We start from the raw sequence: 13,353 nt of genomic DNA, 5'->3' as shown, positions 1-13,353 counted from the left end.
GTTTTGGAAGCCATTAAGAAAAAAATGCTCTTCTTGTTTTATCCTGTTCATTTTGTGTTTAAAAGCTAAAAAAAAATACGGGAACCAATTAATTGGTTTTCCATTATTTCTTATGGGAAAAATTCGATCAGAACTCGAACTTTTTAGGATTCGATCCGGAGTCCGGAACGGATTAAGTTCGAAAACCGAGGTACCACTGTATATTACACATATAGACTATAAGTATCAAGGTACCTTCCTGTAGCTCCACCCTTTTACTGAGTCGCCGCACAAGGTACGCTGTACCGGCTGCCGCAAGCACCACTCCGGTTGCGCAGAGCAAATGGCGCGGCTGGAAATAACGAAATAAACTGGCCATCGCTATCACTTGCTGCTTCCTCCAGGAACTACTAAAAGGAAATGAGAATCGTCTGCCCGGGTTCTAGAACATATGTTATGTTAACAACCTCACTGCAACGTAGACGGGAAAAATACGTCATCGGGGGCGGAGGTTATGGAAGGCCGTCATGGCCGAAGCGTCCTTTCGTCTAGAAGCAGATCGTTTCACGCCTGCAGACTGGCAATGTTAGGCAATGCACGCGAATGCGGACATAAAAAGACGGCAATAATTCACACGTTAATGTGAACTGTGTGTTCACCTGGTCAGACTGCAGTTTGATGTGCTTAGTGAAGCTGCACTTATATCGTACCCTATATAATGTGCGTCGGGAGTGGATCTTTTATTTTATAGTAACCTATTCCACATTAATTTCCCTAAACTGACAGACAACCACCAACACATTGTACAGTGTATCCACTCATGATTTCCTTATATTGGGTTGACGTGATTACAAATACAGACCAGCAGACAGCACGTTATACTAACTATGAATTGACTGATGTGATATAAACTTGACTCCTTGTGTCTACTAGGACCATTCCTATGCGCTGCCTACATCTCTTGAAAATCTAAGGACTAGACTCAATGAAATCTTATCTAGGGTGGAGAGCATGGAAAGAGAAAAGAGAAACGCTAAGGATCGAGAACGGAGAGCAAAGAACAGAGTATGTGGTCTTCTGCAAAATTTGAGGGAGAAGAACCTCATTAATGAAGGGCTGAAAGAGAGGCTGGATTTATACTCAGGTAGAATAGAAATAAAATACAAATATGGAGAAAGCGGTATGTACTTAAGGGTAAAATTCCAAAAGCCATCCTAATTATTATTTCAAAGGGAGTTTCTAATTTGTGTGTGCTAACTGAATTTTAGCTCTTCCAGTGCATCTCCTGTCCAAACAGAGCCATGAGTATACAAAAGATCAGAAAGAGTTTGCCCTCAGTCTCCACCTACATGGTCCCAAAGCCTACAATTATCTCAGAGAGTCTCTCCATCTGAATTTCCCACATCCACATACATTGCAAAGGTATTCATCCATTTGATGTATTCTTTCTAAGCTTTTATTTTTATCCCTTAATCATGACATGTAAAAGGTGGTGTAGTTAATCAATACCATAAATAAATAATGATGCATAATAAATTTTAAGTGAATCCTCATCATGTGATCAAATTGTTGCTTATGGTTATCGCCCACAGTGATTATTAATTGGTCGAAAAAATCCTGAATTGGGCATTTGGATTAAACTGGATTTTTTCATTATACCAAGTTCTTTTAGATGCCAACCCTGGACTCAACATGATGAAGATCCGGCTAAATATAGACGCGTGAGTCTTCTATTGGATGCCATGACCATCAAAAAACATGTCCAATATGATCCACATACCTAGGAAATGTCTGGCTTTGTGGATATGGGGGATGGAGTGAATGAAATGGATGTGGCCACACAGGCTCTTGTTTTTATGGTGGTTGGCCTATAAGGCCATTGGAAGGCTCCAACTGCATACTACCTGATCAACTCCCTGTTGCCAGAGACACAGAAGGTGCTACTCGTTCATGCATTGGAGGAACTGCATGAGCATGGGATGACAGTGGTGTCTGTTACAATGGATGGACATGCCTCCAATGTCAGCATGTGTAACCAGCTTGGATGCCGGCTGAAGGTCAACCCTGGTGAACCGTTAAAAACTTTTTTTGCACATCCAGTGACTGGTGCAAAGGTGTTTGTGACGATGGATCCTTGCCACATCTTGAACTTGGCACAAAATATGTTGCAGCCCAATAAGCAGCACCACTAGCCAGATCAACTGGACATACATAGTTAATCTGAATGATGTCCAAGCAAAAGAAGGGCTGCATGCTGCCATCAAAATCACAGACAAGCATGTGAATTTTGATTCACAGAAAATGAAGGTGTCCGTGGCTGCATAAACACTGAGTCGCTCTGTGACAGTAGCTCAGCGCACATTGAGGGACCTCGGCTATTCACAGTTTCAACACTGAAGCAGCAGCCGAATTCATTGAGGTAATGTTACATGCAAAGTTTAATAACCATGAAGCAAATAGTGAAAAACATTGATGCTATATTTTAGTAATTAGCTAATGATACATGGAAACATGTTATTTATGCTAATGATTCAGATTCCTCCTGTTATAATACATATATTTGCTTTTAGGTGATTGACAGGCTCTTTGACATCATGAACAGTTGCAATCCCCATGCCAAAGGTTTCAAAACTCCACTGAGCTGTTTGAATTGGGCAGAGAGAGTAGAGTTTTTGTTGTGAGGCAGGAACTACTTGATGAGTTTGGTGATGAAAGATGGCACACCCCTTCATTGATCAAAGAGGTTTTAGGAAATAGTGAAGCTTTTCTTTTCATGAGGAGTTCATAAGTTCATGACATCAAGTTCATATGATGTTATTTCAAGGCTGGGAGAAATGGATTTTTTTTTTTTGACCAAAATATTCAAAGAATATTGTAGAGATGGCTATTGATGATTTCATTTATGTTCATACAGTACCAGTCAAAAGTTTAGGCGTGCAACTCGTGTTTATTTAAATTTATTTTATTTTTTTTTAATTTAACTTTAACTATAACAAAGTATGTTTCAAAACAGCCAACAAGTCCTCAACACATATAAGAACTCTTTTAGGACTACTGGAAGGAATTCCTTTTCTTTAACTTTGTGTACACTTATTTTGTTTACTTCATAACCCCATCTGTGTTATGTTGTAGTTTTAGTCATAAAAAGAGCTCCATAAAGCATAATTGTCTAAACTTTTGACTCGTATTACATTACTAATCCTACTCTGTTTTCTTTTCCTGCATGCTGCATCATTAGTTCATATGATGCTCTGTTCTCTGCTTCTAATGTTGTTGCAGTCTGCTGTTTTTTTGTTTTGTTTTGTTTGTTTTTCCAGTTCTTGGAGGTGTCATACTGGCAGTGTGGCATCATCACACCTACAGTATGCCATATGTATGGCGGTGTTCATATTTTCAACCTTGGCCATATCTGTTTTATTTTTTCTAGTTGTCTTATATCACGCTCTCTTGAAGTATCTTGGTTTACAGTAATAATATTGACAAAACATTTTGTTTTGAAGGTACCTATCTGTTGTGGGGTTCATCATCAACATTGACACCCTGATGATTCCAGAACTGCTTCAGTGTCAGCGATACATCTGCACCTATCGTTTCAGTCAAGACCACTTAGAGCTCCTATTTAATTCAATCAGGGCATCGGGTAGGTATTTTAGAATTTAGGTTTATTTATTTAACCACACACCATTTTGTGTGTATGTATGTATGTATATCTGTCTGTTTCCATAAAGGTTTCCATAAGACTATTTGTTTGCCATGGTACCTAGTTGTGGCCAGTCACAGCTATCCTGTGTTACCATGGTAATTGCATTGTCTTTATAATATCCTCAGACTGACAGCTATGATCAACTTTGTGGGGACAAACAGACATGCATGTAAATCTCTTACTTTGTACAATTTATGAAGCCAAATTGTTACTAGCAGTGCAGTTTTTTTTCTTTCTCAAGAAATTCATCTGAAAAAGAGTAAAGATCTGTAAAAGTGGTGCATGTGTGTTTTCGGGGGCTGGAATTACAACCCTTCAGCTAGTCGGTTCCGGGCCATTTTCCATCGTCTCATGGTTCGTTGTGGTGCCTCTCCAAGCACATCTGGAAACGTGGCAGCACAGGATGAGACTGTCTCCCTTTCTGCTGTTGAGATGTTTTCTACACCAGTAGCAGCAGCAGAAGAAGATCTCCTTTTGCAAACATCCTTGCAAATGTGTGTGACCATAGCTACTTACCAACACGCTTAGGTGGCATCGTGGAAAATGCCCTTGTTTACATCTCAGGGTTTGTCGTTCGACAGATCTTGAGAAAGCTGTCCTGTGATGTGTGCCGTGCTAGTTTGGTAACAGATGCTGTACCGGCATCATATGATCAAAGCTACCACTTGCTCACATTAAAAAACAATGGAGGTTTGATGACTCCTTCTGAGGGTACAGTCAAGGTGGTCAAAGTAGCTGAGCGTGTTATCCGACAGTCGACATTAGGGCAAGCTGTCAGTGTATTTTTGATCAGTTTGTTCGGGCTGAGATTGGTTCAGATGATGTGTTTTTTCTCAAGAAGCACATTCAGGAAACACAGTTTGAAATTGACAACCATCATTTTATGCTCATGTCTTTAGTTGTGTCTGTCTTCCACAAACTAAGGCTGCACCATATTCCAGTGGAAGTCTTACTATTTTGACTTTCAGACAATGGTCAAGTTTTTGTCTGAATAATTGCCATTATTAGTGTATAAACGGATATAAGTAATTGTAGTTAAACGATTCACCAAAATCTGTTGTATGTTAACAATGCTGTTTTTCATCAGAAAACCCGGTTTCCACGTCCACCTGTATTAGTTTAAATGGCACTTCTGCCACTCGCAATATGACGGACGCACTGACGTATCGTGTAGACTGGGCTGTGGCTGCCCGATCTGTGATCCTGGTCCGATCTGCGGACGCATGTGTGGAAGTAAAACTGGACATTAGTAGGCCTGTGAGGGGAGGCATATTGGGTCTGTTATGTCTTAGGCCTTAAGCAAGAAAAGATTGTTTTGAATACTGTATGACCTTACTTTGTGATAGCTGCCTGCAGTTGGTTCCACAGACCCTGAAGAGAGATCGGACCTTGGAGAGGCAGACAGTGGAGCAAAGAGGGGGAGAAACCACCTGCAGGAAGAGACTCGAAGCCGCCCCAACTGGTGCACAAAGAATTATAGCTTAATAAAGTAGTTGCAGTAGACAATATATATTATGTTACGCAATTGGAAATGTATAAGTAATCATGTTAATCATACTAATGTTAATCATACTAATCATATGTTAACCATGTATTTGCAGTGATTCAGGGACAATACATCAATGTGTTAATTATTAATCAATGGAACACCCAAACATTAACAGTGATTCAATGTCATTTAATTAATATCTATATACATATCTCAAGTAGAGTCTAGAAGCCGAAATTGCGTAAAATGGGTGAACTTTACCTTGCTACCAAGGTGAACCAATGGAGCAGCAGAATTGTGTTTGTTATACGTTTCAGCTGAGTTTGTTGGTGTTTTGTGACCAATCAGGACCTAGCAGTCCTGGGAGTTATGGTTTATCAACTGGTTGCTCTGTGTGCTGGGTGTGACTTGGTAAAGAGTGCCAGAGTGTGATGGGAGCACTTTGCTGAAATCACTGGAATAAAAGAGATTCTCTTTACTCACCAAACTAAGAGGTCCAGACTTTTATTCTAAGTGCCTCTCTGTTATCAGAGAGGTTGATTTATATCATTTTTCTACCACACATGCGCACACTGGTGCCCGATCTGCGAAGGCATGCGCACACTGGTTTTCCATGTATGTCACTACTTGATCTGTATACTGACTGCCTGGCCGATAGGCGAGCACATACTGTACGCAATGCACTGATGACTGCGAACGCTGCGCAATGCACTGACTATCGTGAAATGTCTACCTGATTATGTTTTGACATTACAAAACAACGTTACATATTTGACAGATCATCATACAGTAATTGGTAATCATTGCTTTACTCACAACTATGTGCAGGCAATAATGCATTTGTAGAAAAATGGAATGCAGTAGAATGTCTTATTCTAAGCAAGTGTATGCTACAATTTCTGCTCAGAAATATTGAATACCACTAATAGTTAGTTGTTGGAATACATATAAGTAAATGAATCAGATAAATATTCACCTAAAATAACTGCAATATTCCTAATAAACAGACTGAAAAGTGGATGTTGATCCTTATGTGTCTTCAATATTTAAATACTGTTCATAGTGTTTTGTATGCTGTGTATATTTAACTAACAATACATTTCCCATATATTTTGTCTTACACCAAGTGTCCATGCTTAAAAGACTCACTACGTCCGGACTGCTTCTTAGAATCTTGGGTCCTCTCACATTTTCTTTGCTGTATTTAATCTGTGGGGAACTGTGGCCTCCCTAAATGTGCTTATTATGTTTTGAGAAGTTATCAAGACCTTCATAGTGTAAGCAAAACAAAATTATCACAGTGTCAACCTGAAATGGTGCATTGTACAGTATGTAGCTCAGATCTATATAAGGAATGAAACAATGACAGAAGAAATACTAGAAATGCAAATCTAAGCAATACAAGAACATAATAAAATATTAGGTGTGCAGATAGCATTAGCAGTGGTAAGTTCAAGATCAATTTGTCTTCCGGTTGTGTGCAACTCATTTATTGTGGAAAGTGAAGAATAAGTGAAGAGCAAAAACACTATGAGGGTAGTCAGTACTTGCTTTATATATAAATTATTTATTGCAAATTGTGTAAAGTAAAAATTCTCTTTTGAGAAAAGAAAAAAAACACTTAGATAAGTGAAAAGCAATAATAAAAATGTACAGTCCTACAGCAGACCGTCCTTTTTCATTTGACAGGTTATTCTCTGGTCAAAGTCTTCAATCTCACTAGAACAGACAAAAAAGTACACAGTTAACAATGTTACATGCACCATTTAACCTTGCAGGTGTTTTCCTGCAACTCTTACCTTCTGCTGTGCTGAAGACCAGCAAGGAACAAGTTCTCTGCTTTCTGTGTGGACACACCTGTCAGCTGAGCTAGAGCACAGACGATGGACTAAACTAAACAAACAAAAGTACATTATGAAACACTGTTGTACTAAAATCATGTAAGGTTGACATTGTATTTCAATAAAAGAACTAATAAGCCATTAAAAGCAAATATAGTACAAGATACATTTGGTTATTTTTTATTACTTGTAATGAAGCGTTTGTTGCCTGTTTGTTCATTCAAGAGCCCTATATCCCCTTCACATCGCCTTAACATATTGACAATCTATAAATCAAAGAGCTAGCAGGATATTTTTTGTTCATAAACATTCACCTTCTCTTTTTAAGTGCAGTGCATGTCGAGGCTGATTCATTGAACCTCCACAACAAAGATATAAGCCTATGCATCATTTATTTTTGTCTTCATTTTGAGACTTGTTTGCAATAATGCAAATGTCTATACTGAATTGTTATGCTGTGTGTATATATATATATATATAAGGAAACCCTGTATTTGCAGTTCGTTTTGGAAACACTGGTAGCTTTTACTTAAAATTAAACATTTAGCCCACAGCGTGTTTGTGTGTGTGTGTGTGTGTGTCCCGACAAGAAAGCATGAGAAGGCTTCCCTTGTTCAGTTTCAGTGTCACCAGTTCCCTTTGACGCCACATCTGGCACAGGAGCCAGACAGGAGGCATGCCACTTCTTACCATCTTCCAAAAGGTAAGTATAAGAGCCAACCTTCTCTTTCACCTCCACAGGAGGAGTGAACTTTGGGTGTGCTTTCATCACATGCATTGGTTTTTTAATCCGCACTCTATCCCCTTTTTTGAAAGAAGTAGGACGAACATGACGTGAGTGATCAAAGCGCAATTTCATGTCTTCCTGCCGTGCCAGTACACGCTTCCGAAGTTGTGAAGGATCAAGAACAGCAGATGGAGGAGCCAGAACATCCAAACTAGTACGCATCTTCCGGCCGTGGAGCAACTCAAAAGGAGACACACCAGTGATAGCATGAGGTGTAGCTCTATAAACTTGTAGGAAGTCAGTAACAGTTACCTTCCACGAGGCGGACTGGAGAATAGCAGACTGAATCGTACTCTTAAGCACTCTATGAAAGCGCTCAACGGCTCCATTCGCAGAAGGGTGGTAATTTGCAGTTCGAACATGCGCAATATTTCTTCCCTTCAAGAATGCAGCGAATTCTGGTGAAGTAAATTGAGGACCATTATCACTCACAATGGTCGTTGGATTACCATGCCGACTGAAGACAGTAGTCAGAAATGAAGTAACCTGTTTGGTAGTTATAGATGCAGTAAAAGCGACCTCAGGCCACTTACTATAATAGTCCGTGAGCGTAATAGCATACCGACAGTCCCAGACAGCTGTCTCAAAAGGGCCTACGATGTCAATTGCCAACTTCTCCCAAGGTGCAGAAGGCAATGGCACAGGCTGCAGTGGAACCTGAGAAACCTTAGCGGTCTTATCCAATGAAAGGCACAATTGACAAGCAGCGATTTTGTCCATGACATTTATGTCCATTTTTGGCCACCAGTAGATGTCTCTCAAGCGTTGTTTCGTTCGCACTATTCCCTGATGGCCTTCATGTGCAATATGAACCAGAGAATCACGCAATGCTCCTGGAACTATCAGACGAGCACCCCTGAAGACAAAGTCAGCTTGAACACTGAGCTCAGCTCTGAGTTTGTAGTATGGTTGCAGAACAGGATCCAGAGCAGAAAGCGAAGCAGGCCAGCTACGGCTGATTTGCATGCGTAATGCAGAGAGCTCAGGGCAGGATGCAGAGGCAGTAGCAAACTCTTCCTTGGATATAGCAGTTAGGGCTGTAGACACCAGAGTGACAAATTCGGGTTCAGCATCTGATGTTGTATCTGAAACAAAAGGCAGAGGCAAGCGAGACAAACAATCTGCAGTGTAGTTTTCAGATCCAGCCCGGTACTCAACTGAATAGTCAAAACATAGTAATCGAGCGGCCCATCGTGCTATTCGCATGCCAGCACAATCAGTTCCTTTTGTGGTCAGCAGTGTGGTCAGGGCCTGATGATCAGTCCGTAGAATAAATCTGCGGCCCCATAAGTATGTCCTCCACTTCTCGACTGCCCACACACAAGCCAAGGCCTCCTTTTCCACAGTGGAGTATTTCTGTTCTGCAGTCGAAAGTGTTCTGGAAGCAAAAGCGATAGATCCTGATGGACAGGAGCGCACTATTTGCGAAAAGACAGCACCCAGTCCATAAGCAGACGCATCGGTGGAAATGACCACCTGCCACTCAGGATGAAACAGTGCGAGAGCAGGACTATTAACAAGCAACTTCTTTACTTCTGTTAAGCTGTTTTGCGCATCTTCAGACCAGCAGAACCCATTCTCAGCCTTTAGGCATGCACGTAGAGGCACCACCACCGAAGCAAAATTTGGAATGAATTTATTATACCAAGATAAAAGTCCTATCAATGAACGCAATTGAACAGCATCAGATGGCACAGGCGCATCGAGTATCGCAGACAGATGCTCTTGATCCACCTGAATACCCTGCGCAGTCACCTTGTGGCCCAAAAACTTCAAGCTCTGTTTTCTGAATTGACATTTTGAGTTGTTCAGCTGCAGTCCAGCATCCCTCAGGCGCTGTAGCACTTTCTGTATTGCAAGGTCATGCTCCTGTACAGTACGTCCCCAGACTATGATGTCATCAAGGTAATTTGCAACATTTTGAAGTCCGTCCAGGATTATTGCCATCATTTTTTGAAAAGCAGCAGGAGCCAAAGCCAAACCATACGGCACCCGTTTGAACCTGAAGAGTCCTTTGTGCGTAATGAACGCAGTGAGGTCACGGCTGTCCTCATGAAGAGGCACTTGATGATACGCACTCTCTAAATCAATGGTTGAAAAGGTATCGCAAGTAGTAGCTAAGTCCCTTAAAGCAGCAATGTATTGCACAACTGTCTCGTCGTGAGCTTGCACACGTTTCCTGAAAGCATGCCTTTCCACCACCACATTTCTTTTTGGCAGAAAATGTTCTTCCAGCGCCTTAATGGCATGTTCCAGATTGTCACCGGTAGCAGGTAAGGTATAAAACAGTCTCTGACCTTCAGTTCCAAGACAGTGAAGAAGTAAAGCCCTTTTCCTAGGTTCCGGCCAGGATTCCCCTGTAGCATTAATAACGAGCAAGTAGTTCCGAAACACTTTTAGCCATGTTGCAAGCGGTACCACGGGCTCACCGGGACACGGCAGAAAGGGAGTCGGAAAGGGAGCACTCACTGACGCCATCTGCGAAGATTCATGCGAACATCCTCGTCGCCAATTTGTTATGTCTTGTATAAGGAATGAGACTTGTAAGATTTCTTAATTAAGTTTAATTAACATGTGCCAGATGCACTCGAACAGAACACACGTGCACATTGCAGTAACCTTTCTTCTTCTCCTCCTTTTCCTCTCGCTCTATATCTAGTACCACTGTTAAGTAGCGACATCTAATGGTACATTATAGTAACAACACCACAAGATTTGTGTATCCAACTGGGTTTAGCTTCTCAAATGATCTCTTAAGGAAAAAAATGCATGAAATTTAGTTTAGTTGTGGATTTTCTTCATATGTGGAAATGTATTTTTTACATGTTAAGAAATAGAAATCACATAAAATTCTATATATATATATATATATACATACACAGGAATAAATAAGTGATAAAATGTCAGAATGCAGAAATAAACAAATATGTGGATAAAAACAGAAATGTAGAAAAAGAGAAATTGATAAGTGTAGAGCTAATTATGGCATTTTCAGGGTTGCCTACTCTCACCCATCTGGCATGACACTCGCTTTCAGACTCTCACACTCACAAAGGAAATCTTTCAGCAAATCAATTTTATTCCATTATTAACCTAAAGTGAGTTATATCAAAAACATTGGGGTAGTTTGCAAACTCTTCTGACTGTTTACAGGGTAATTGAACTGTTACATACATGGAAATGCATGTGCATGTGTGTGTAGATTTGCCTTCAATCGGGGGTTTGTTCCTGCCATGTTATATGCACAGTCATCATTAATGTCATTAGGTTCTCCCTCCCTCCAGTAACTGAACAACAAACAAGAATACACAACATTAATAACAATCATAATCATTATCATCAAACAAAGGTGATTCGTCATTTTACCAAAGACCACACACACGTTATTAAATAAGAATGTCTCAAATCAGCAGTTGCATATTTGTATAAGTTACTGAGGGATTTACTGCTGCTTATCATTATTTTGGTCATGTTACCCATTTTAAGGGGGTGCTGTGTGGCTCTGTGGGTTAGGCCTAGTGATTTCACTGTTGGGTCCTTTCAGCAAGACCCTTAACCGTAATTAATATGATGACTGGCCGACCCTGCTTTCTCAGCTGTATGTCACTTTAAACAAGACATCTACTAAATAAATAAATGTAAATACAAAATGAATAGGAGAAGCATACTACAACTCTGCTGCATGAGCATCACTGCATCTCCTTCTCTATGTCTATAATGATGTTACATATATAACCTCTCTTACCTTGTGGTCAGTGGTGTCCCATCCACCCATTTTCAGGTTCCTTCAAGTTCTCTGTCTATCAGACCGATCCAGGCCTCCGTATGAAGAATAATGTCCCTGAGTGGAATAATAAATCATCAAAACATTAACTTAAATTGTCTACAATCATTGCATTTTCTTAAAGTAGAACAGAATCAGGTGAGGAGAGTTATAAAGTGTACAGGTCAATCCTTTCATTATTTCTCTTTCCTCTCTAATATTATTTTCTGGAGTAGGAGAAAATCAAGAGGAAATGTTTAAATGTTGATTTAAGGAACTCATCCTGCAACCTTCTCTCCTGCATCAAAATGGAGAACAACTTCTCCATCCTGCGCTGCTTGCTGTACTGCATGGAGAAGAATCCTGTCCTTCACACTCTTCCACCATTCGGCCACGGAGGGGAAGGTAGGTTTGTCCTTCTGCCACTCGGAGAAGTGATCTAAAAAAAGGTGCCTAAAATCGCTCTCCTCCGGGATCTGCAGGTTCATTTTCCAATAGCCGCCCCCATATACAGGGGCGTCTATGGAGACAGTGGCCTCCACTGCCAAGTGGTCAGTGGGCCACTGTGGGGAGAGGGACACCTTTTTAAAAACAACGGGGGGTGAAGCTAAAATGTAGTCAATGTGACTGCTAGCTCTGCGACTATTATGCCAGGTGATGCCCGGCATGCCGGGGTTTCATGTTTTAAAACCGTCAGCAAGTTTAAGGAACGAATAAAATGGCGAAAATGCCCTGAGCTGACATCCTCTCTACCTTCCAACAAGATGTTAGAAACCAGCTATTTAAAAACAATACAATCCTACTGCCCCCCCAGTCAACCTCGAAAGGTCCCCCAGTTCCAACTCCGCCAACTACTCTTGATCATTAGCAGAGTCCTGAAGTCTGCTGAACTCTTGTCCTTCTATGTCATACACCAGGTGGGGGGCCTGTAGCATTGGGGAGGGGGGACACTCGCGGCCTTGGTCCCCAGTCACCTCTGGGGCTGTATGCAGGTTGGGCCTCCCTTCAGCTAGTCTTCCTCCTCCGCGGGGATGCCCCACTCCTCCTCCTCCTGCTGATGCCTGGAGCCAGGCTTGGCTGTAAGGACTTACTTGGAGACCCCTCAGGCATTGTCACCTCAATCAACGGGGCCTCCTTCTCCTAGACCAGGGCTTTTCCTTCTGCCCCCATCGCCACCTGTTCCTGCTCCAGAATGGGGGCTTGAGCACCCCTGCCACTCTCCTTGCTGACAAAATCCCTACAAGAAGGCAATGGCTAGCCCCATGGCAACGGTGGTCAGGCCACCTTCAGGTCATGCATTAAGTTCAACGTGTCCTCCTCTAAAAAACCCTAATGCAAAAAATCCCTGCAAAAAAGCACTGATAAGAACAACTGCACTTGATCTTAGCCAAAAGGCCAAGGAGCAATACCCACTACGGTGGGGTGAAAAAAATCTAAATTTCTAATAGCAATTTCCAATAGTGCGGAAAAGTTGTCACTGGACCTCGTTATTAAACGTGCAAAATATCTTTGAAATAGGTTAATATTTTCAGGTTCTGCAACGTGATCTAAGTTTTCACCTGTCTCATCAATGCGCAGATCCACGCTTTGTATCATCCATATCATAACGTAATGTAAATTGTTACAATTTAATACAAGAACCTAACAATCAATCAGTGACAATGAGTAAGTGGGAAACGACTCATTCAGAAACGTGGCGCTCAGGAGCATGTTTACACTGACATACTGGCAATACACACTATCCATTATCTATACCACAGGAGCATGTTTACACTGACATACTGGCAATAC

At 41.2% G+C, this 13,353-nt stretch overlaps 3 long non-coding RNA genes across 4 annotated transcripts in view; 2 read left to right on the top strand and 1 right to left on the bottom strand.

Moving 5' to 3' along the window:
- Positions 1 to 3,518, top strand: part of LOC140582834 (uncharacterized) — a 137,630-nt gene extending 134,112 nt beyond the window's left edge. Inside the window, exons 3-6 of one of the 2 annotated variants that reach the window (XR_011985623.1) lie at positions 981 to 1,123; positions 1,248 to 1,401; positions 1,643 to 2,398; positions 2,550 to 3,518. This is a non-coding gene — a long non-coding RNA (uncharacterized lncRNA). Of the gene's footprint in view, positions 1 to 980; positions 1,402 to 1,642; positions 2,399 to 2,549 lie in introns of both variants that reach the window. The other variant, XR_011985622.1, reaches the window with a different exon arrangement.
- A 3-nt stretch (positions 3,519 to 3,521) lies between these two features.
- Positions 3,522 to 5,658, top strand: LOC140582833 (uncharacterized). The gene is made up of 2 exons (XR_011985621.1): positions 3,522 to 3,619; positions 5,029 to 5,658. It is a non-coding gene; the product is annotated as an uncharacterized lncRNA (long non-coding RNA).
- Positions 5,659 to 6,718: 1,060 nt separating this feature from the next.
- Positions 6,719 to 9,601, bottom strand: LOC140582900 (uncharacterized). Its single transcript, XR_011985709.1, has 2 exons — positions 6,971 to 9,601; positions 6,719 to 6,890 (listed from the first exon to the last, which is right to left on the bottom strand). It is a non-coding gene; the product is annotated as an uncharacterized lncRNA (long non-coding RNA).
- Positions 9,602 to 13,353: the final 3,752 nt, after the last annotated feature.

Source organism: Paramormyrops kingsleyae, chromosome 25 (assembly GCF_048594095.1).
Source record: "Paramormyrops kingsleyae isolate MSU_618 chromosome 25, PKINGS_0.4, whole genome shotgun sequence".
NCBI lineage: Eukaryota > Metazoa > Chordata > Actinopteri > Osteoglossiformes > Mormyridae > Paramormyrops > Paramormyrops kingsleyae.
The sequence above is the reverse complement of the archived record's forward strand: the minus strand, read 5'-3'. Positions and strand labels throughout refer to the sequence as shown.